We start from the raw sequence: 25,110 nt of genomic DNA, 5'->3' as shown, positions 1-25,110 counted from the left end.
GCATTCCGGATGTTGGTAAATTTGGCAGCATCGCATCCCCCATAGAAACCTATGGGGGATGCGGCTGCCATTGGTAATGGAGGTATCACAGCAGGTATCGAAGATAGTGATACCTGCTGCGGTACCTCCTTCATTATTGTACCTCAAATATACAATGATAACTGGGCTCCATACAGTGATACTGACAATGATCCAGATAGTGATACATATAGTGACATAGATACAGTGACAGACAGCAGGGTCAGCCCCTGGTGTCACTATAGTATCTGTGCCGTGTATCTCTCCCTCTCTCCCCCTCCCCCAGCCCTGCCCTCTCCCCCCCCACCACCCCGGGTGTGCCCAGCCAGCGCCCAGTGCCAGCAGGCTGACCCTCCGAGAGGCACCAAGCCCCCGAGCAGGAGAGACAGCCGGGGCTGGCAGCAGTGTCTGTGTGCCGCGCCCCCCGTGTGACGCTCCCGTAGCCGCCTCCCATCCAGCAAGTAGACGGCAGCGGCGGCAGCAGACTCGGAGAAGGAAGCAGGGAGCCAGGAGGGAGCATGGTCCGGATCCTGCAGCAGCAGCAGCAGCAGCACCTCAGCCCCAGACAGCAGCGCTGCTCCTCCTCCTGCACCCATACCCCCAGCCTGGCATCTCTCCTGGCACTGCCAGGGCACCCACCTGAATAAAGTCGGGACATTTTCTAGCTGTTGTCTGCACGGAGAAGCCAAGGACAAGGTCTGCTGCTGGCACAGCACAGGTAAGAGGCTATGTGATGTCTATGCCCTGAGCCAGGGGTGGGGGGGGGGGGAGTGCCAGGCTGCCATCACCCTCCCTGCCATGCCTGTGGGGTGTCCCTGTTGATGGCTACTGTTGGTGTTGGAGAAGTCAGCCTGCATCCTCCTGTGTATTATTAAGTGCATGTTAATGATGCTCTGCGCCTGCGCTGCTGCTGCCAGCTAGGAAAGAATAAGGAGGGTGGGTGGGGGGTAAGGTTATAAGGCAGAAAAGAGGAGGAAAAAAAAACTTCCTGCCTGTCAGATGAGGGGGGATAGGAAGGAGGCACCTGGAGGAGCACAGGTAGTAGAGGAAGCATTTAGTGGGCATGGTGCCATCTGCATGCATGGGTACCACACTTCGTGCAACCCTGCCTTTCAAATAACAATGCATCTCTGGCTGCCTTAGTATAAGGACAGAGGTATAAGGTGGAGCCTGGAGCCACACCAGAGGGGTATATTCTGGCAATGAAATGGGTTAACTATCAAATATAATATGACACTAGACACTAATATCTATCTAAGACACGAGAGGGCTTGGCAGGCTCATTGTAAGGCGATCCTGGGTATTTATCATCTGTGTCTTGGTATCTTAACCCTCCCCATCCTCCCCCCTCATTCATCTTGCGCCCAGATGCGCTGGCGTGTCTGCGCTCGCACGGAATGTGTCAGTGATGGCGCAGCGCTACCAGTGCGCCCCTGGTGGTGGTGGTGGAGGGGTGTGCTGTGCGTACCGGGCAGGGGTGCAGTCGGGGGTGGCCTGGCACACGGGGTTGCTGTGGTCTCTGTGACCTCCTTACTGAGAGTAACACACACACAGAGCCTCCTTGGCTTACACAGCATTGGTGTTTTTATGCCCTGCAGGTGACTGGCGCAGGGGTGGCAGAGGGTGCCCAGGTGTTTATGTAGATCAGCATGGGCTGCAGGGGTAAACTTTACAGCACTGCCACTTACAGTAGTGTTTTCAGGTCGCTGATGTTGTTTGTCATCGGTTATTTTCCAGACTTACATTAACTGTACTCTGTATTTTACAGTAATGTCATGCTGTCTATAAAGCACATGGTGATTTATGCTCATAAATAAGTACAAGGACATTAAACTCTATATAAGTTGTATATCTTTATGTGCAGGTAAATGTGTATATATATATATATATATACATATATTTATATATATATACATATATTTATATATTTATTTATTTATATTATTTATATAACTCTCCCTCTCTCTATAATTGTGTGATGTAATATGCTGGTGCTACCATAAATAAATACTATTAAATGTTATATATATATACACACACTTTGTTGTGGTTTTGGTTTGTTGGTATGTGGATTATTAGTTTTCAGTGTGTGCAGATGTTTCTGTAGCCCAGACTGCCAGCAGCTTGTGTTGTCATTGGTTTAATACTAGGTAGCATACAAAATGCGGCATTAAAGTCCATTCCACCTGGTGTAGGTAGATTGAGCGTACCTAACTATGGACTTGTCCTAGTGCTGAACTTGTCCTCAAACACGTGGAGGGTTGCAGGAATCCCAATCTGTAGTATTTGCTGTGTTTGGTAGAGCCATACCAAGTACCACTATACAGCTTCATTACTCTGTACCCAGCAGGCTACACTAACAGAAAAGTACACCGGACACTAACTGTTAACTAGTAGATCTCTACACGACTTTATACGACCACAATCCTGCTACTTGATCCCCACCGCCCAGCGTGTTTCAGTCATACGTACTGTACTATAATGACACTATTCTGCTTCATCAGTAAACTCCATCATCTGTTCAATTATGTGTGTTTGACTTTATGTTTATATTAGAGTTTTTTTTCCTCTTATTCAGATCTTACTTTGATCCTAGGTGCAGCAAGAGATTAATGTGTACACTCCTGGAAATCAGAGTGCTTGGTCTGTACATACCAGTTAAATCTCCAATTTATCAAGCAGAAATTATTTCTTTACCATTAACACATTGGCAGACATATATATTTAAAATAAAAAAATAAATATATATATATATATATCACAGGAGCTCTGCTCTCACAATAATAACAGTGGGGTTTTGGTTCATGAATGCTACTCATGAATTGGACGATGTGGTCACAAACCATGTTGCTCCTCAAATCTAGGAATGGTGAGTGCTGTGGATTAGTGCTTTATATATATTATATATATATATATATATATATACACATACATATATATTATGATTTTCTGACACACATAAAGCTTCTTTTAAACTCATAAGACATTGAGTGGTCTATGACATGTCTTTGATACTTTGATATGTCTATTATCTGTTTATTGATTTATTGTCTATTTGGTTATTATGCTTCCTGTAATGGAGGGTATACACGGTCAGACTTGGAGACGATCAGATAACGATAACGATCATTAACTGATCTTCCTGCATGTGTTAGATGTTCGATATCGAACATCCAACGCATGCATCAACCCCCCACCTACTATCCCTATAGTAAACAGGCTAACCTGGTCGTTCAACCAGGTTGGCCTGCATACATGGGCGATGGTCGATATCGATATCAACATCTGTGCCCGTGCATCGACCATCGTTTCGTCATTTGAAGGGGCCAGAAACTGGTCGATTTGAATAATAACAATGTGTATGCACCATAAGACTTTTGGATGAATCTGAGATTATTACCGGTACCATACTATACTGTATTTTTGGGCCTATATTACCCTTTCTGACTGTAATGACTGTCATTACATAGTATGATTGTCAGATCACGGAGCAGTATAGCAGTGTAACCTGTCAGCCTTATCCAATTACTGCACATTATTTCATCAATGTAAGTACAGCTACATGCAATCAGCAATGATTATAGTCAGAAGTCATCCTGCCGAGTTGCACCAATAACTAGTCATATACTTTTATACTATACAGGTCACTGTTCTACAGCACCAAGCTGTGTTCCGATTGATTATGCTGCTGAACAAGGGGTGAGAGCAGGGGAGGTGAACCTACCATATATTATATAACAATTAGCATGTTTTTATGCTGTTTTTTTTGTGGTTTTATATAAACCACAAGGAACAAGCAGGTTCAAGCAAATCCGCAAACGTACAGAGTCTGATTCTGAGTAAGGAGTAAAGCAAAAACAGCAAGTAGCTTTGTATATGGAGCAAACCATTTTGCACTGTAAGGAGTGCAAATACATTTATTCTTTGTGCATGCGGGGTAAACACTGGCTGCTTCTGCGTGTAGCCTACAAATGCCGGATAGTTTTATTTTTACACTGCAGTTTTGATATGAGTTTGGACACTCGGCTCCCAAATCGCTGTCCACTTTGTGCTGCATGGTTTTGCCAAGGTGCAAAGTTACTTCCTTGCTTTCCTTCCAACTCAGAAGCAGTAACAGAGTTTGTAGTTTCCATAATCGTGCTTCAAATATGTGGCCGTTTTGGAACAGCTCATTCCTGTCCACTGGAAGCCAAATGCTGCCTTAAATTCTACTCCATCTGTACTTTGTTATGTGTTTTTCACATTGCTTCTTTTCCGCTAGTTTTATTGTCTGTTGCAGCTGCCCATGAATTCTGCTTAGTTTTCTTGTGAGTGCTGGGAAGTTGCTTTGTTCCTCGTTAATTCTGAGAAAGGGAGTGTATCTAGATAGCAGTATAGATGAGATAAATATCACTCATTGCCGTGTGCATATATATCAGGATGGACAGTGGTAGGATGGGATCTGCTGAGTTGTGTGTTTCCATCACAGAGTGGTCTGGCAACATATTCCCCTGTTTGGCCAACCTTGCAGCTATAGCTCCACTATGCATATTAACAGGTATACAGTATATGGTATTATTTATTCACCAGCTTCTCCTGTATCATTTTCCCATTCTTATCCTTCCCTTGGACATGTTTTATTCTGTTTTTGTGTTCTGTTTATTTAAGCCCATCTCGTTCTGCCCTGTATACCCGAGCTGAATGCAATGCATAAATCGCCTGCGTTGGGTTTAATTAGTGCACAATAACATGAACCACAATTTGCTGTCAGTGATACCCTTCCTTGTGTTTCCTTAGGCTTCATTTCTCCCTAGACATTTCTGTAGCAGTGTACATGAGCGGCAGAAGTATTCAAACACTCCTCTCAGTATCTGTCATGTTTATTCCACAATGCTAATTATACATTCCTAAATCAGTGGTTCTGTGTACAATGTTTTGCAGATGTGTTATGCTTCACTTGACTCAGGAATGCTATAAATTAATAGCGATCCCCTTAATTTAATTTACATCTCTTTTTTATTTCTTTATTTTTTTTCCCTTTGTGATTTTACATTCCTATGCAGCCACTAATTTTATTAAATTGTACATGTGAACCCAAATTGTGGGTCTATCTATCTATCTATCTATCTATCTATCTATCTATCTATCTATCTATCTATCTATCTATCTATCTATCTATCTATCTATTATCTATCTATCTATCTCATATCTATCTATCTATCTATCTATCTATCTATCTATCTATCTATCTATCTATCTCTCTCATATCTATCTATCTATCTATCTATCTATCTATCTATCTATCTATCTATCTATCTATCTATCTATCTATCTATCTATCTATCTATCTATCTATCTACCCATATCTATCTATCTATCTATCTATCTATCTCATATCTATCTATCTATCTATCTATCTATCTATCTATCTATCTCTCTTTGCTGAATTTGTCTTTCCGCTGAATGGGTGTTTCGGAACAAGAACTGGATTGTATACTGAGGCATGTGGGGTGCACAGGGACCAATGTTCTAAGCCTTGGAGAGAGGTAAAGAGGACTGAGATAAAGTACCAACCAATCAGCTCTATCAGCTCTTAACTGTCATTTTTCAAACACAGCTTGTAACATGACAGCTAGGAGCTGATTGGTTGGTACTTTATATCCATCCACTCTATCTCTCTCAAAGGCTTAGTACATAGACTTCATGATTACTAATTTACTAACTTAGGGTTCATTCACAATGACCATCTATCCTATCTATGGCTCACAGTCACCCTACCAAAGTGTTATGCACTACGTTGTCCTCCAGAGATGACAGTACCTCCTGAATGCTCTTTCCTACCAATGATGCACATACTCTGTAACGGTAACTTTCATGAACACTCTGTCCTGTCTGTGGAATCAAATCTGTCCTTGTCGTTTAAGTCTCTTGTTTGTTTATTACCCCCCTTCAAAAACCCTCCACCTAGTAATGTCTGTATAAGTAAATTATAGTAACACGTAATCAGAACATTTGATGTACAGGACCCTGCTCTATTTACAGTATGTGTGTTTTTACTTAGGCCTATTTTTTTATATCTTAGGTCTAAGTCTTATGCTGGGCATACACTACCAGATAAATGACAGACATTTTATCTGGCCGGCTGCCAGCCGCAGAAGTCGCCGGCATACACTGTGAGATTTCTCTCACAGTGTATTCGGCAGACATCCGCGCTCCGCCCCCGGGGGAGGAGACATTTCCCTGTTCCTTCCGTAGGAAGGAACACAGGAAATGTCTGTCTGTCGGCCGCGCTGGGCATACACTGCCCGATGCGGCCGACAGTTTAACGGGAAATATCGCATCGGACGGGCATGCTGGACAATCCAGCATGCCCGACCGAGCAATCTTTAACCCTCGGTCGCCCCCCCACACGCTACAATTATCGCGGCGATCCACCGATATCGGGCGGATCGTCCCGATAATTGTAGCGTGTATGGCCAGCATTAGCAATAGAAGTATGTTTGTCCCACACATTCTGGAATTATTGTACTGTATGAAGTGACTGTACTTGCATGGAGCAGTATTTTAATGTCTCGTAAAATGCTGTAATTACCACTTTATAATGTAGCTTGTGGGATAGTATAAAACCCAATCATATTTCTGCCAGTACTAGCTTCGTTTATACGCCTGGACTGGAATACGACAAGACAATAACACCTTCTGGTAGGCCTGCTCAGTCTCATTGAATTGTTTAATTAAAAAAAGTTTCTGTCATAGTCAATTTCCCTGGGTAAAGTAACCCACAAGGTTCTAAGTATTGTGTCCTGAGCACCACGCGAGAATGCAGTTCGCTTGTAGCATTTAGAGTAATTACGAGTTACTGGAATTCCTCTGAGCCTAGGAAGGGGACGGGCTGGGGGAAAGTCTACATTTTATGCCACTTGTTAATTGCATTTATAATTAGCGCTGCCTGTAAGCCCCGCAACACTTCTGTAGTACAAAATAAATAGATTAATTCATGTGGAAGAAGACAAAAAGCAGAATTTTCCATTTCTGACATAGGATTAAAAAAAAAAAAAAAAAAGAGCTATTTTCACTTTTTCCAGCCATGTTGTAATCCATCTAAACGGGTGGTAGTCGGGAAAGCCGATGGACGTAATCCCGACCGCCGGCTTCCCGACTGTCTAATCCCGGCAAGGGTCTAAAGACAGGCGTCGAAATCCCGACGCCTGTCATTAGACATATGCCGGTAGACTGACGCCCGCCGTCCTGATCAAAGGGACGCCGGGCGCCGAGCGCGGATAGCCGCGGAGGGTTAGGTTTAGGGTCCCTGGGGGGGGACTTAGGGTTAGGCACCCCCCCGGGAGGTTAGAGTTAGGCTAGGGTAAGGGGGGGTTAGGTTTAGGCACTTAGAGGGGGATTAGGGTTAGCACTGGGGGGGAGGTTAGGGTTAGGCACCCCTAAGGGAGGGTTAGGGTTAGGGGGTAGAATAGGTCAGCAAATACTTACCTTAGGACGATCAGGATTTTCACTGCTGCCGGGATGCCGCTCTCGGGATTCCAACCACCGGCCATGCATCCGGCGGTAAATTATACCAATTCCATCTAAACTAAACCCTTTCCAGTTGTATACAATGTGCCTGGTTCTATAGTGTCTTGTGTATGGTTCATAAACTATCCTACATAAACTCAGCAAGGGTTCGTACAGTACACACTAAAGTAAACAAAACGCATTTTGCCTTTAGTACAGTTAGTCGCATCCACTGTGATGTAGCTAGAACATCGTAGAGTAGACGCGTTTGCCATAAAGATTTATGACCGACGTTCCACGTAGCATCCACAGTGACAAAGCTAGAATGCATAGGGACGATCCATACAGTAGACTCCTTTGCCGTAAAGATCTATGACCTATGTTCCAACTTCCATGTAGCATCCACTTTGACTGAACTAGAACACATAGGGACAATCCGTACAGTAGACACCGTTTGCTGTAAAGACCTATGACTGGCGTTCCATGTAGCATCCACTGTGACATCGCGTACAGTAGACGCGTTTGCCGTAGAGTCCTGTGACCGACGTTCCATGGCACACGCAGCACTGCACTGAAGGTATAATTTGATTGCTTTACCTACTGTCTAAATAGTTCTAAACATTGTGCTTTTTTATATTACACTGTAGCTGATTTTTTTTGTATCTTGTTATAACAACTGTTGTTGTTGTATCTTAGCATTGTCGATTTGTTCAATTAAAAACAAAAAAGACATTGTTGTTTTATATTATAATATACCAATGATCATCATCACTTCACCATCTCTATACTAGGTTAATGAAATCCGTCTGAAAACAAGCATATTTTTGCTACACAGCCGCAGTTCCGTTAACACGTCCTTAGTAAACAATGCTTACATGAGAAAGCCTGGTTACGGACCAGCTACCCCCCCCCTCCCCTCCCCTTGGTCGCAAGTGTAGACGGGACTGAGTTGAGTGCGTCTCCAAATTTACCATAGATGCGCACCCCTGGCTGCGGAGCATATTCAGTGCTAATAAAGGTTTGTCTGCTAAACCAGCCTTTGCGTGCAGCTCCACATCGCCGCCTCAATTGTCAAGGATGGAGCACGTGGAGTTAAGAAGTCAGTATTTTCAGTCTGCTCATGCGTCCGCGTCGCACTGCACATGCGCCCCAGAGGTTACCCCCAGAAGGCGCAGCACGAATTTGGATCCAATCACTTAATCGCACAAGGAAAGTTTTCCACTGTCTGTAAGGGATGAAATACCGCGGTTCAAATTCCGACGCCGGAAGACCGGCAACTGAAGATCCCGACAGGTAAGTATTTTAACTATAACTAACCTTGCCCCCCCTCAACCCTAATCCTCCCTTAACCTCCCCCCAAGTGCCTAACCCAACCCCCCCCCCATGTAAGTGCCTAGACCTAACCCTCCTTCCCCGCAGCCTAACCCTAATCTCCCCCCGGGGGTGCCTAACCCTAACCTCCCCCCGGGGGTGCCTAACCCTAATCCCCCCTTTCCGTAGCCTAACCCTCCTGGGGGGGTATCTAACCCTCAGTCCACCCTGGGAGCCCCTAACCTAACCCTCCCCCCCTGCAGCTGTCCACGGCCGCTGCCCTGCTTACCTGCGTTCGGTATGCTGGGCATCGGGCTCCCGGCGTAGGTAAAATTACATGCGTTGGGATCCCGACACCTGTCGTTACACCCCTGCCGGGATTAGACTGTCGGGACGCCGGCGGTCTGCATTTCGATCGTCGGCTTCCTGACTGCATCCCATCTGTAATGATGTTCGTTTTTGATATGTAGGGTGTTTCGATCATCTTTGGCGTGACCTCTCTCATTTTATTGTTTTGTTCTTGTTTGCTCAGAGCGGATGATCTAATATCTTTTTTTGTTTTTTTTACGTGATTTTGTATTGTGAGTTGCAACTGCTGCTGTGCGAGATTTTCTAGAGATGGCACTACAGGCCCTTCTAACTGACCTTTTTTATTTATTTTTCTTGAAATAATAAGCTATCTGGTATTGTATTATTACGCCGGTACTGCGGTGATTTATGCTTTTCCGTGTACAATTTACTGCTCTTTATTATTTTAGCAGATCAGCTCCCTACAGCTAACACACTCCAGTTGTTTGTATTCCGAGCGTACCGTTAGACTGTATCAGTCCCAATGCAGGGAGCTCTGCTGGGTTGGTTGCTGGAGTATTTAGCTCCTCCACTCAATTTATCAGGTATATAAGCACGGGGAGTGTATAATCTTTCTTCTAGGAAGCGAACCCTATTGTTATTTATGGCTGTATTGATGAATGCAGCTTCATTGATCTCAAACAGGCCGCTGTTCAGGCGTAAGGATACTGGTGCGGCGTTTAACCCAGGGTCTTAGTCAATAAAACAGTTTACCTGTATATAAAGAAATATTGTAAACATGTATCCTGCTGTCACCTGAAAGACATTGTCATTTAATATTGTGATGTGATTCATCCTCCGTAAGACCTTGCGGAATAGAATATCTGTGAAAAGCAAATATTAAGGCAAATATTAAATACTGAAACAAGGCGACGATTATCTATGTACTCGTACTGTTATATGTACTTTTGGAATGGGATTCGCTGCATAACATTATTTTTGGAAGTTTAACAGTCAATCACAGGTCTGGTAGAATGTGGCGCAATCGTTTCTATGCCGTATATATCCTATGTAAAATCCATGATGGGCCATACGCACTAAGGTTTACTATTATTAAGCTTTACTTTGAGTAAAGGTAGCGGTATCCACTATGACCCAGCTTAAGGCTGACTAAGCCAGCCGTTGAGGTTCCGCCAGCCCTGCCTAATGATGGCTTGCTTCACTGATAGTGACAGCTCTTTGGATCTCATATTGAGAGTCGACAGCAACTGACTCCAAATGCAAATGTCACACCTAGAATCAACTCCGGACATTTTACCTGCTTAATTGATAATGAAATAACGAGGGAATAGCCCACAACTGTCCATGAAATATCTTTTGAGTTGATAGTCCCATTACTTTTGGCCCCTTAAAAAGTGGGAGACACATATAGAAACCGTTGTAATTCCTACACCATTCACCTGATTTGGATGTAATTACCATCAAATTAAATCTGAAAGTCTGCAGTTAAAGCACATCTTGTTTGTTTCATCTCAAAGCCATTGTGGTGGTGAATAGAGGCAAAAATATGAAAATTCTGTCAATGTCCCAATATTTATGCACCTGAGTTTAGCTCCGGTAGTTTACACCATCTTCAGATGGTGTAAACTACTGTAAGCCTATGGAGGCTCCAGGGGCAGGAGAGAGATCTTTCGATCTCTGGTTGGCCCGGAAGCTGACACTGTGCTCATGCACATCGTCAGCTTCCCCTGGGGATGTCTTTCACTTCTGTGAAAGATTTCTCCTAAATGCCGGGGATATAACTCACAGGGCCGCATCGAGGAGAAGCCGCTCCCTGTGCAGAGAGGGCCTTTGACGCCCCCTTACCCTGCGCGTGGTGAAAAGGGTGCGTAGCCTATTAAGCATAGACCACGCCCCCTAAATGATGCTAATTTGGGGCGTGTCTGTATGGCACGCCTCCCATTTAACATCAGGCCAGCCCAGCACTCCTTCAGTAGCTGAGCTGCCCCCCGCCCTCTCCTTGCACTGAATGCGCACGGCATCCATTCCTCTTCTCTGGGGTCGCCGCCGCACACGGTTGCTCAACCTCCCGACCAGCGGGGCAGTGCCCAAAAATCTAGACTACCCCACTGAAAATCGGGATGGTTGGGATGGGTGCGCTCTCACTGGTCGAACGTGCCTCGAGCCAGCCTGATAACTCAGTTACCACAGCCGCTGTCCCTGAGAGTTCCCCTTGATACATAGCGGGGATATTTTCATTAAAAATGAAAATATTTTCTGGCAAGATGGATATATGATAATCGCAGCAGTGTGGCGATTATTAGTACATAGACCCCTTCTATTTAAGTAGCAGGTGTGGTTATGTACTGTACAAATATACACACAACAGTTAAGTAGTATGAAGCAGCCAGGTAATTATGCCCCCCTCTGAACTGTCCCTAAATTATTAGACGCCGGGAAAGTGTATAGTTTAAGAAGAAGGGTGAAAGGTGACAATCGGAGCCGGCGAAGTCTTCTTAACTTGTTCAATAGGTGGCAGCGTCTCCGGGCTTCAAAGGATTATAATGGATTTATGCGCTCAGTACATTGTGTAAGGAATTTTAGACTCTCACCGTGTATTGTTTCCTCTCGCTGACTTTCCACTACTGCCTGCTTCTCGCTGAAGCCTGTCATCTGCAATCTCGCAGGATTATCAGCATTTCAGAGTGTGAAGCAGACATCGCCTGATGTTTTAAAAGCAGCCACAAACTGTTAAGATATTAGAAAGCAATAAACTTCGGAAGGGTGAAAATATAAATCTACGTTAATGGCCATGAGCTGGGGAGCTGTGTCTAAGACATATGAGCTGGGAAAGAGCAGGAAAGAGGCACAGCTCAGTGTACTTTTGCGCAAGCACTGTCAGTGTTCTCCCAAGAGATTTTTTGATGCCGGGGCGACAGCATTGTGAGGTAGCTGGGGAAGAGGGGGGAGTGCAGACCAAAGGGGGGGCCTGAACCTCTAGATAAAGTATGAGAAGAGCGCAGCCTGCAATTACCTAACCTCTGTCCTCAGCATCCCCCTGCCTCTTGGGACAGGCTCTGTCTGCCCGTGTGCTGTGAACTCTCTGCTGGCCGGGGTTGAGGTGGAGGGGCCGTGTGCTGTGAACTCCTCTCGGCCATCGGGACCCCCAGGAAAAATATAGATGTTATTTTTATACTCGTATAGTTGCAATAAGATCATATTCAGCAGGTGTGTCATAGTAGGTACATGTAGTGTCCTATATCTGTATAAAGGTGATAATGATATTATCCAATCTTTCCGAATTGCTTACTCTCCCAGATCGTCTGAGAGGCTTTTGAAAATCGGGATGTAGTGTTCTATGTCTGTATAGAGTGTAATAGAAGTGTATTATGGTCATGTACAGTGGTCAGGTCATGTTGGGGGTGTAGTGTCCTATGTCTGTATATAGTGTAATAGATGTGTATTATGATCATGTATAGCGGTCAGGTCATGTTGGGGTGTAGTGTCCTATGTCTGTATATAGTGTAACAAATGTGTATTATGATCATGTACAGTGGTCAGGTCATGTTGGGGTGTAGTGTCCTATGTCTGTATAGAGTGTAATAGAAGTGTATTATGATGATGTACAGTGGTCAGGACATGTTGGGGGTGTAGTGTCCTATGTCTGTATATAGTGTAATAGATGTGTATTATGATCATGTACAGTGGTCAGGTCATGTTGGGGGTGTAGTGTCCTATGTCTGAATATAGTGTAATAGATGTGTATTATGATCATGTACAGTGGTCAGGTCATGTTGGGGGTGTAGTGTCCTATGTCTGTATATAGTGTAATAGATGTGTATTATGGTCATGTACAGTGGTCAGGTCATGTTGGGGGTGTAGTGTCCTATGTCTGTATCGACTGTAATAGATGTGTATTATGATCATGTGCAGTGGTCAGGTCATGTTTGGGGTGTAGTGTCCTATGTCTGTATATAGTGTAATAGATGTGTATTATGATCAAGTACAGTGGTCAGGTCATGTTGGGGGTGGGGTGTCCTATGTCTGTATATAGTGTAATAGAAGTGTATTATGATCAAGTACAGTGGTCAGGTCATGTTCGGGGTGTAGTGTCCTATGTTTGTATATAGTGTAATAGAAGTGTATTATGATCATGTACAGTGGTCAGGTCATGTTGGGGGTTTAGTGTCCTATGTCTGTATATAGTGTATTAGATGTGTATTATGATCATGTACAGTGGTCAGGTCATGTTGGGGGTTTAGTGTCCTATGTCTGTATATAGTGTAATAGAAGTATATTATGATCATGCACATAGATCAGGTCATGTTGCAGGTGTAGTGTCCTATGTCTGTATATAGTGTAATAGATGTGTATTATGATCATGTACAGTGGTCAGGTCATGTTGGGGTGTAGTGTCCTATGTCTGTATAGAGTGTAACAGAAGTGTATTATGGTCATGTACAGTGGTCAGGTCATGTTGGGGGTGTAGTGTCCTATGTCTGTAAAGAGTGTAATGTGTCTTATGGTCATGTACAGTGGTCAGGTCATGTTGGGGGTGTAGTGTCCTATGTCTGTATATAGTGTAATAGATGTGTATTATGATCATGTGCAGTGGTCAGGTCATGTTGGGGGTGTAGTGTCCTATGTCTGTATAGAGTGTAATAGATGTGTATTGTGATCATGTACAGTGGTCAGGTCATGTTGGGGGTGTAGTGTCCTATGTCTGTATAGAGTGTAATTGATGTGTCTTATGGTCATGTACAGTGGTCAGGTCATGTTGGGGATGTAGTGTCCTATGTCTGTATATAGTGTAATAGATGTGTATTATGATCATGTACAGTGGTCAGGTCATGTTGGGGGTGTAGTGTCCTATGTCTGTATATAGTGTAATAGATGTGTATTATGATCATGTGCAGTGGTCAGGTCATGTTGGGGGTGTAGTGTCCTATGTCTGTATATAGTGTAACAGAAGTGTATTATGGTCATGTACAGTGGTCAGGTCATGTTGGGGATGTAGTGTTCTATTTCTGTATATAGTGTAATAGATGTGTATTATGATCATGTGCAGTGGTCAGGTCATGTTGGGGCTGTAGTGTCCTATGTCTGTATAGAGTGTAATAGAAGTGTATTATGGTCATGTACAGTGGTCAGGTCATGTTGGGGATGTAGTGTTCTATTTCTGTATATAGTTTTATAGATGTGTATTATGATCATGTGCAGTGGTCAGGTCATGTTGGGGGTGTAGTGTCCTATGTCTGTATAGAGTGAAATGTGTCTTATGGTCATGTACAGTGGTCAGGTCATGTTGGGGATGTAGTGTTCTATTTCTGTATATAGTGTAATAGATGTGTATTATGATCATGTGCAGTGGTCAGGTCATGTTGGGGCTGTAGTGTCCTATGTCTGTATAGAGTGTAACTGAAGTGTATTATGATCATATACAGTGGTCAGGACATGTTGGAGGTGTAATGTCCTATGTCTGTATACAGTGTAATAGAAGTGTATTATGTCATGGCCAGTGGTCAGGTCATGTTGGGGGTGTAGTGTCCTATGTCTGTATAGAGTGTAATAGAAGTGTATTATGGTCATGTACAGTGGTCAGGTCATGTTGGGGATGTAGTGTTATATTTCTGTATATAGTGTAATAGATGTGTATTATGATCATGGGCAGTGGTCAGGTCATGTTGGGGTGTAGTGTCCTATGTCTGTATAGAGTGTAATAGATGTGTATTGTGATCATGTACAGTGGTCAGGTCATTTTGGGGGTATAGTGTTCTATGTCTGTATATAGTGTAATAGATGTGTCTTATGGTCATGTACAGTGGTCAGGTCATGTTGGGGGTGTAGTGTTCTATTTCTGTATACAGTGTAATAGATGTGTATTATGATCATGTGCAGTGGTCAGGTCATGTTGGGGGTGTAGTGTCCTATGTCTGTATACAGTGTAATAGATGTGTATTATGATCATGTACAGTGGTCAGGTCATGTTGGGGATGCAGTGTCCTATGTCTGTATAGAGTGTAATAGATGTGTACTATGATCATGTACAGTGGTCAGGTCATGTTGGGGGTGTAGTGTCCTATGTCTGTATAGAGTGTAATACATGTGTATTATGATCATGTACAGTGGTCAGGTCATGTTGGGGGTGTAGTGTCCTATGTCTGTATAGAGTGTAATAGGAGTGTATTATGATCATGTACAGTGGTCAGGTCATGTTGGGGGTGTAGTGTCCTATGTCTGTATAGAGTGTAATAGGAGTGTATTATGATCATGTACAGTGGTCAGGTCATGTTGGGGGTGTAGTGTCCTATGTCTGTATAGAGTGTAATAGATGTGTACTATGATCATGTACAGTGGTCAGGTCATGTTGGGGTGTAGTGTTCTATGTCTGTATATAGTGTAATAGATGTGTACTATGATCATGTACAGAGGTCAGGTCATGTTGGGGGTTTAGTGTCCTATGTCTGTATATAGTGTAATAGATGTGTATTATGGTCATGTACAATGGTCAGGTCATGTTGGGGGTGTAGAGTCCTATGTCTGTATATAGTGTAATAGAAGTGTATTATGATCATGTACAGTGGTCAGGTCATGTTGGGGGTGTAGTGTCCTATGTCTGTATACAGTGTAATAGATGTGTATTATGATCATGTACAGTGGTCAGGTCATGTTGGGGGTGTAGTGTCCTATGTCTGTATATAGTGTAATAGATGTGTATTATGATCATGTACAGTGGTCAGGTCATGTTGGGGATGTAGTGTTCTATTTCTGTATATAGTGTAATAGATGTGTGTTATCATCATGTACAGTGGTCAGGTCATGTTGGGGATGTAGTGTCCTATGTCTGGATATAGTGTAATAGAGGTGTGTTATGATCATGTACAGTGGTCAGGTCATGTTGGGGATGTAGTGTTCTATTTCTGTATATAGTGTAATAGATGTGTATTATGATCATGTGCAGTGGTCAGGTCATGTTGGGGGTGTAGTGTCCTATGTCTGTATAGAGTGTAATAGATGTGTATTGTGATCATGTACAGGGGTCAGGTCATTTTGTGGGTATAGTGTCCTATGTCTGTATAGAGTGTAATAGATGTGTCTTATGGTCATGTACAGTGGTCAGGTCATGTTGGGGATGTAGTGTTCTATGTCTGTATATAGTGTAATAGATGTGTACTATGATCATGTACAGTGGTCAGGTCATGTTGGGGGTGTAGTGTCCTATGTCTGTATATAGTGTAATACATGTGTATTATGATCATGTACAGTGGTCAGGTCATGTTGGGGGTGTAGTGACCTATGTCTGTATAGAGTGTAATAGGAGTGTATTATGATAATGTACAGTGGTCAGGTCATGTTGGGGGTGTAGTGTCCTATGTCTGTATACAGTGTAATAGATGTGTATTATGGTCATGTACAATGGTTAGGTCATGTTGGGGGTGTAGTGTAATATGTCTGTATATAGTGTAATAGAAGTGTATTATGATCATGTACAGTGGTCAGGTCATGTTGGGGATGTAGTGTTCTATGTCTGTATATAGTGTAATAGATGTGTACTATGATCATGTACAGTGGTCAGGTCATGTTGGGGGTGTAGTGTCCTATGTCTATATAGAGTGTAATAGAAGTGTATTGTGATCATGTACAGTGGTCAGGTCATGTTGGGGGTATAGTGTCCTATGTCTGTATAGAGTGTAATAGATGTGTCTTATGGTCATGTGCAGTGGTCAGGTCATGTTGGGGGTGTAGTGTCCTATGTCTGTATAGAGTGTAATAGATGTGTACTATGATCATGTACAGTGGTCAGGTCATGTTGGGGTGTAGTGTTCTATGTCTGTATATAGTGTAATAGATGTGTACTATGATCATGTACAGAGGTCAGGTCATGTTGGGGGTGTAGTGTCCTATGTCTGTATATAGTGTAATACATGTGTATTATGATCATGTACAGTGGTCAGGTCATGTTGAGGGTGTAGTGACCTATGTCTGTATAGAGTGTAATAGATGTGTATTATGATAATGTACAGTGGTCAGGACATGTTGGGGCTGTAGTGTCCTATGTCTGTATACAGTGTAATAGATGTGTATTATGGTAATGTACAATGGTCAGGTCATGTTGGGGGTGTAGTGTCCTATGTCTGTATATAGTGTAATAGATGTGTATTATGATCATGTACAGTGGTCAGGTCATGTTGGGGATGTAGTGCCCTATATCTGTATACAGTGTAATAGATGTGTATTATGGTCTTGTACAGTGGTCAGGTCAATTTCGAGGTGTAGTGTCCTATGGGCCTGATTCAGAGTTGGGAATAGAGTGAGATATCTCTCTCAACTGATCATCTTGGTGACACCATGCTGCACTGCAGGTGGGGCAGATTTAAAATGTGCAGAGAGATTTAGATTTGGGAGGGAGGTTTCCAAACTGACATCTAAATTATAGACCAATAATAAAGCTGTGCAGTATTTGTGGGCTACATGTAAAAGCAGCCAGTATTTACCCTACATGCAAAAAAAAAAATTATGTATTTACCCCCCTTGCATTGCAACATGGTTTGTCCAAGCACACTGAATCAGGCCCTATGTCGGTATAGAGCATACTTGCTGACGTTTTTTATTTCCTCCCCGGAGAAGCCCAGGGAGGAGAAGCAGGTGGGTGGCGATGGGGGGATCTGACAGTCTGTGTCATTAGGCCCCGTCCCCTCACAGCAAAATTGCTGCGAGCAGCAGCAAGCAGTCTTCCATTGCAGCCCGGTACACAGCAGGGAGGGGGGCTGGCGTCAGACATGGGCCCTCACCGGGCCCCTCCAACATGCCCAGCTGTGGGTAATTAGTACCTGCTCCCCACATTCTCGGCGCTCCCGGGTGTAACTAGAACTTTGTGGCCACATAGCAAGATTTTAAAAGGGCCCCCCAGAGGTAAAAAAAACACATACATTTGCCCACACAGACACCATTCAGATTATGACATACAGAGCCCATTCAGGTTATTCCACACAGTTATACCCCTTGTACACATTAAGCCATGCAGTAGTAGTGTCTCTTATACATTATGCCACACAGTAACGCCCCTTAGACCACACAGCAATGCCCCTTACACATTATACCACACTGTAATGCCCTTTACAGATTATGCCACATAGTAGTAGTGCCCAATATAACACATTACTTCACACAATAGTAGTGCCCCTTACACATTATACCCCCCCAGCTACTCACCTCCCCGTGTCCCTCCAGCAGCCTCTTACCTCCCCCTGTGTGCCATCAATAGCCAGCATGTATGGATTTGGGGCTGGGCCGCCAGCTAATTACAGCTGGTGCACCGGTAACCAGCAGCAGACATGGACAGACAGCACCAGCGCAGTTTGAATCTGGCGCCGGTCGGGAGCCAATTGGAGCCCGTGGACCGGCAACCAATCAGGAGCCGCCACTGCTGATTGGCTGCCAGTCCGGGAGCTCTGATTGTCTCGCGACTGGCGGCACTGTCTCCCCATGATTGCCTGCCAGTGCGCCAGCCGCAATCAGCTGGTGAGCTTGAACCAAATCAACACTGCTGACGCCCTGGCCCCACTCGACGGCACCTTGTGTGCGTGACTGTGTGCAGGGGGAGTAGCAAGCCACAAAGGCAGCTCGTGCACCATAACAGCCGCACCCCTTGCACTTACGGTAGTTACGCCACTGTTTGCATACATGTTAGCAAACAGTGGGGTCTTTTTCAGGATAGGCAAGGACAATGTAAACAAATAAAGCCTACAGGTGTACTTCAGAGTCCAGTCTACAACCCGGGCAATGCCAGGTGTCTTAGCTAGTTCTTATATTTCTATTTTTTTTTCGTATCGTTTTTTTTTTCTTTTGCAGTGGACCTGACAGATCAAAGTTGGGCTTCCAGTTCTATGTGGCTAGTAGTCACGCATTCGCAAATCTGAGAACTTGAGACTAGCCCAGCAAAGTTGACCCTTACCGCCCCAGACTAGTAACTCCCAAGCATCTGAGTATTGCTCAGCTGCCTAAGCTAGATTTTACTTTTAAATTGCATCAATAACAGATTTGTTTTTAGTTGTTACTTGTTAGCAAATAGGCCCCTACAGTATATCAGCCAAGGGCCGGGATGTACTAAGGTTGCGGTGACCATTCCGCCAGTCACCGCAACCTTACTAATCGCATATGTACTAACACATACCTCCCAACTTTTCATAATGGGGAGGAGGCAAAAAAGGGGCGTGGCTTCCGAGAAGGGCCAGAGCCAACTGAAAACCGGGCGGAGCCTCGCGGCTTCCCCCCATTTTCGTCACTATAGGGGGCGTGCCCAGCACTCTCAGGCTCTCCCTGCGCACGGCATCTGTTCACCTTCTGCACACCCGCTGCTCTGCTAGGCAGAGCAGCGGGTGTGCTCTCCCCAACTTCCCCCCCACCGCGGGACACTGCGGCCCGCGGGCGGGACAGCGGGACAGTCCCAGAAAAACGGGACTTGCGGGACAGTTGGGAGGTATGCTAACATATGCGATTGCCCTTTGCGGAGCAGCCGACGCTGGGTGACCCCGCCCCTTCCGAGCCCCGGGAGCATCCTGCTGGTCACCTGTGAAAGAAGCCCTGGGCTCCTCCTCCCTGCATCCGGAAGAAGAATAGGAGGAGGCGGAGAACCCAGGAGGAGCGCGGACTGGCGGCCATGGAGAGCAGCGTCGGTGAAGCGTTGGGAGCGGGGTGCGGTAAGGTTTCTCTGGCGTTACCCTCTGCACCGAAAAATGGGTGGCCGGGGCTGTGTACATATGGAAATGCGGTAAAAAATCCCGAAAACTGGGTTTTTATCACATTTTTCCTTTAGTACATCCCGGCCAGGGTGTCCTGTGACTATATAGAGAGCACTAGAAATATGCTGTGATCCCGCCTGTAATATTCAGTTTCCCCCGCAATATTTGTATCAGTATAGATGAAAGGTAATTGTTTTTAAAGACACAATAATAAAATATAACAGTTTACGCCTCTGTGATATGGACAATATAAATAGGTCCTGGAATGTTTTTCATTGCAAAGATGAGTAGAGATGGATTGAAATATAAATTAAAGATACACCTCCCAGAGTGCTCATTGCTAGAACTCACTGATACTCTTAGTTGCCAAGTAACATAAGAGATACTGACACTAATAAGATACAGAAACACTTTTATTTACCCAAAAAAATGAAGCTTCATAGACTTCAAACTCAAAATGTATAGTCTTTTATCTTTCATACAATAGTGGATGTTCCAGGGGAGCTATAGTCACATAACTGGTGATTAAGCCATTATTTCCTGCCGGGATACTTTTGTTCCACTCCCAAATAGACATGGAACCACAAAGTTTGTATAAAAATGATGGATGTGGCAACCTTTGTGGTTATGTGTGCAAAATATACCCAAGTGGTCTATTATGCAAATACATTTCCTGTCCTATAGCTAAGCGTTCATTAGATTTACATTCTAGCCTTATATGCTACCCATTGGTACTGAGTATGTAGTCCTGCAGCGATAAGTGTTACAGTAGATTCACTTTCCTACACAAAGTTTTGTGACAATTTCAGGCATGGTGGTGCATGTTCGTGAAGTTTGGGTTCATCCCTAGCAGCATGGAAAAGTTCTTGACCACAAGAATCAACAGCCCAGTGGGGAGTTGAGTAGGCAGTTTAGTGTGGAGTTGAGTAGACAGCTCAGTGGGGAGTTGAGTAGACAGCTTAGTGTGGAGTTGAGTAGACAGCTCAGTGTGGAGTTTAGTATAGAGCTCAGTGTGGAGTTGAGTAGACAGCTTAGTGTGGAGTTGAGTAGACATCTCAGTGTGGAGTGAGTTGAGTAACACAGTCAGAGTTGAGTAGACAGCTCAGTGTAGAGTTGAGTAGGTAGCTCAGTTTAGAGTTCAGTAGACAGCTCAGTGTAGAGTTGAGTAGACAGCTCAGTGGAGAGTTCAGTAGACAGCTCAGTGTGGAGTTGAGTAGACAGCTCAGTGTGGAGTTGAGTAGACAGCTCAGTGGGGAGTTGAGCAAACAGCTCAGTGGGGAGTTGAGCAAACAGCTCAGTGGGGAGTTGAGTAGACAGCTCAGTGGACAGTTGAGTAGACAGCTCAGTGGAGAGTTGAGTAGACAGCTCAGAGGGAAGTTGAGTAGACATCCCAGTAGAGAGTTGAATAGACAACTCAGTGGAGAGCTGCAGCTTTCAGTGGAGAGTTCAGTAAAGAGTGAGTAGACAGCTCAGTGGAGAGCTGCAACTCTCAGTGGAGAGTGGAGTAAACAGCTCAGTAAAGAGTTTGTGTAGACGGCAAAGTAGAAAGTTGAGTAGACAGCTCAGTAGAGAGCTTCACAAATTTAACGGTTCCTTTTTTTAGAAGGTTTGATAACTGTCCTCCTAAATCACAAAGTTTCTCATCACTTAATGATGCCAACCGCTGAATTTTGAGGACTAGAATTTATATCATTTCATTATTTACTAGATTCTAGTAGTGAAGTGTTATAATGAACACTGGTCCACTCTACAAAATGGACGCCTCTGCATGACAGACAGACAGACTCCAATCTTAAGGCCCTAATACACAGTGCGATATAGCAGCCGATCCGACGGATTGGTACAATATCGCTGCTATATCGTACCGTGTGTGGGCATGATATAGGTCAGCCGTACAACGCACCACCAGATCTTACCGCATGTTCACTTGATCTGGGGATGCGATGTACGATCCCATGCATCGCTTTACGGCTGGTTTGGAGGGTGCTGGCATATCGGGCGGTCGGGCAGTGGATCGCTCCGTGTGTGGGGACCGCCCGATATGTCGGCCATCGGATCGGCCGTCGCCTCGCAAGATGCATATCGCACTGTGTATGACGGCCTTTAGACTTCCAGTTTTTGTTCTATGTTGAACACAATTTTAATATTCAAAGAAACGTATGGGCTTTTTGATTTGTATTTTTTTAATTCTAGACTTATTTTTTGTATTACAGAATATTTTCAATCTTCTTGTTTTTTAGATAATTATGCCTGTCTTATCTTGTAGATTCCGAACACATATCCTCCAAAAGAATATTTGCATGTGTAATGTTGGCGTCTGTTGGCGCCTGAATTTTTATTTCCTTCTTTTAAGATGTTTGACCTTTTCACGTGTTGTGTAGGAGTCAAAAAAAGCTGTTGCCATTTTATTTTTCTGAGCAGATATTTTTGAAAGCACTTTATTTTAAAGCATTAATCCGCATAAAAAAAGATAAAATAGCCTGACATGACATGAACAGCTCATCCGTCTGTCCTGAAATCTAATCAGAAGGCAACAAGCCTTTATATGACTAGAGAACACCTGGGTACAAGCCACATCTTAAGAGGACATTTATTTTACATGTGTCCTACAAATTCAATTTTTTTTTTTAAACGGCATCGATAAACGGAGCACTTGCTAGAGTTGTGTGTTTATTGTGGTTTTTTTGTTTAGTTTTTTTTGTTGGAAGGGAAGAGGTTTAATACATATGAACTTGTAAAAATATTTAATTTCCCCAAATATGTGTCGTTTCATAGCTATAGAATTTACTCCACACTACACTTTTATGATCGTTTTCAGAGCGTGAAGAAATTTGTTTAGTTATAGTGCACCAGGTATAACAGCCGTAAATGATGATGCTAAACTAACTTTATTAGGTACAAACCTGTCTTGTGAGCGCAACAACGAAAATACATGCGAGTTGCTCTATATTTTGTAAATTTCATTTTTGTTTTCAGTGCTAAAATAGTGCTTACTTAATTTTCGTACTTTCCTTCTGGCAGAAGATAAGGTAGGTGGGCATGGGCGGGGCTTGATTGCATCAAGTAGGCGGGGCACGCAGGCGGGTGGGTTTCATGATGCAATTTGTGTAATTGAAATGTCCTCCGCCCACTTCGCAGTCTGGTGAGTGGCCTTCGGGGAGGGTGCAAACAGTGGCTTAACACATAGGTCCAGGAACTTTTCCTGGATTCTGTGTCAACACCCGATAACATAATTTATCGGGCAAGAAAAAAAGACTGTAACTGAATCTCCCAAGGCTACCACCTTTTTTCGGGGTTAATTGCATTCCCACTTTGAGTAGCAGACATGTCATGCCTCCGACATTGGGTTTAATGGTTAGGCTGTTCCTAGGCCACCCTTCAATTTTATTATTTTCTTTATTCTCTTATAAGTTCTAATTTGGTTATTTAATATAATATAAATTTAAAAATAATAATAATAATAATAATAAAATGAGCCGTCAGCTATGACCTTTCATACGTTATGTACACCAATTGCTGAGTGCATGGTGGCAATCAGACAATTGTTATATTACTGTCACTGACAATAATAAAACAAGCTGATGCCTGGTAACTGGTTGGGTATGGGATGCCCCCCTTAGTGCCTAACCCTAATCCTCCTTCTAGTGCCTAACTCCTAACCCCCCCTCCCCCAACCCCGCTACTGACCTTCGGGAATCCGGCAGTCGGGATGCCAGTTGTATTCCGATAAGTAACGGGATTCCGGCGTTGCCATTCTGACCGCCAGAATCCCCGCTGTCTGGATATTGAACGTATCCCCTGATAACAGTCTGTCAATCTGAAATATCCCACTGCATCTGCAACACAGCCAGAGAGATGCCTCTGATAACTTGGCCCGCACCTGCCAGTTCCGCCTGCCGAATCGGCTAGCCCCCAGGCCCAGACGCATGCTGATTGGTCCTTATTTCAGGTATTTGTAAAGTTAATTCTCAGCCCTGCCCAAGTGGTGACTATGTTGTTAATATTGCTGACCGTTTGTCCGAATCACCTAAATCAGTACATGTGAATGTACATTAATAAGAAGGGATTGCGAGGAAGGAAGCGTTCAGAGATGTCAAAACCTCTAGAAACAACCAATATAGATTTAAACATTGTTTATGTCATTAAACATCCAATGCTTTTTAGGAGATGAATGGGTGTTTTGAGGTGGCTGCATTGCTGTTACTGTCTAGTAGGTTGATGAGTTTTACAATGTAACAAAGTCATTGGCTATCGTATATACACTATATTGACAAAAGTATTTGGCCACACCTGTTAATTATTAAATAGAGGTGTTTCAATCAGACCCGTTGCCACAGGTGTATAAAAACAAGCACCTATCCATGTAGTCTCCATTTGCAAACATTTGTTAAACAAAATTGGTCGTTCTGAAAAGCTCAGTGACTTCAAGCGTGGTACTGTTATAGGAAGTGTGGTACTGTGATAGGAAGCGTGGTACTGTGATAAGAAGCGTGGTACCGTAATAGGATTCCACCTTTGCAATAAAACAGTTTGTGAAATTTCATCCCTGCTGGATATTCCACGGTCAACTGTAAGTGATATTATTAGAAAGTGGAATCGTTTAGGAACAACAGCAACTCAGCCTCGAAGCGGAAGACCAGGGCCGTAGCTAGGGTAGTGCGGCCGGTGCCTTCGCAGGGCACTGTTTGGACCTGTCAAATTTCTGTTTATTATCATTATTGCTTGTAGCTTCCTCTTATTTCATACCCAGCATCTCCTGGTGTCCTCTATCTCTTCCCTGGCCCTTCCCCATGAAGCCATGGCTCTTTTTTGGGTGCATTATGTCCCTTTGAAAAATGAGGGGGGCACCAATGCTCTTTCTGGCACAAGGCACCAAAAAGTCTAGTTACGGCTCTGCGGAAGACCATGTAAAATCACAGAGCGGGGTCAATGACTGCTAAGGCGCATGGTGCGTAAAAGTCGCCAACGCTTTGCTGATTCCATAGCTGAAGAGTTCCAAACTTCCACTGGCACTAATGTAAGCACAAAAACTGTGCGACATGTGCTTTATGGAATGAGTTTCCATGGCCGAGCAGCTGCATGCAAGCCTGACATCACCAAGTCCAATGCCAAGCGTCGGATAGTGTAGTGTAAAGCACACCGATACTGGACTGTGGAGCAGTGGAAACATTTTCTGTGGAGTGACTTCTCTGTTTGGCAGTTAGATGGGCGAGTTTGGGTTTGGCGGTGCCAGGAGAACGTGACCTGTCTGACTGATTGTGCC

The 25,110-nt window shown here is 44.0% G+C and overlaps 1 protein-coding gene across 1 annotated transcript in view; it reads left to right on the top strand.

Moving 5' to 3' along the window:
• The first annotated feature begins 533 nt into the window (after nucleotides 1-533).
• KLHL29 (kelch like family member 29) overlaps nucleotides 534-25,110 on the top strand; it is a 926,340-nt gene continuing 901,763 nt past the window's right edge. Inside the window, exon 1 of the mRNA XM_088467301.1 lies at nucleotides 534-736. The gene's annotated coding sequence lies outside the window, so the exon portion shown is untranslated. The remainder of the gene's footprint in view (nucleotides 737-25,110) is intronic.

The sequence above is a fragment of the Taudactylus pleione genome, unplaced genomic scaffold (assembly GCF_031769625.1).
Source record: "Taudactylus pleione unplaced genomic scaffold, aTauple2 ptg000070l, whole genome shotgun sequence".
NCBI lineage: Eukaryota > Metazoa > Chordata > Amphibia > Anura > Myobatrachidae > Taudactylus > Taudactylus pleione.
This window is presented reverse-complemented; position numbering and strand designations above follow the sequence as displayed.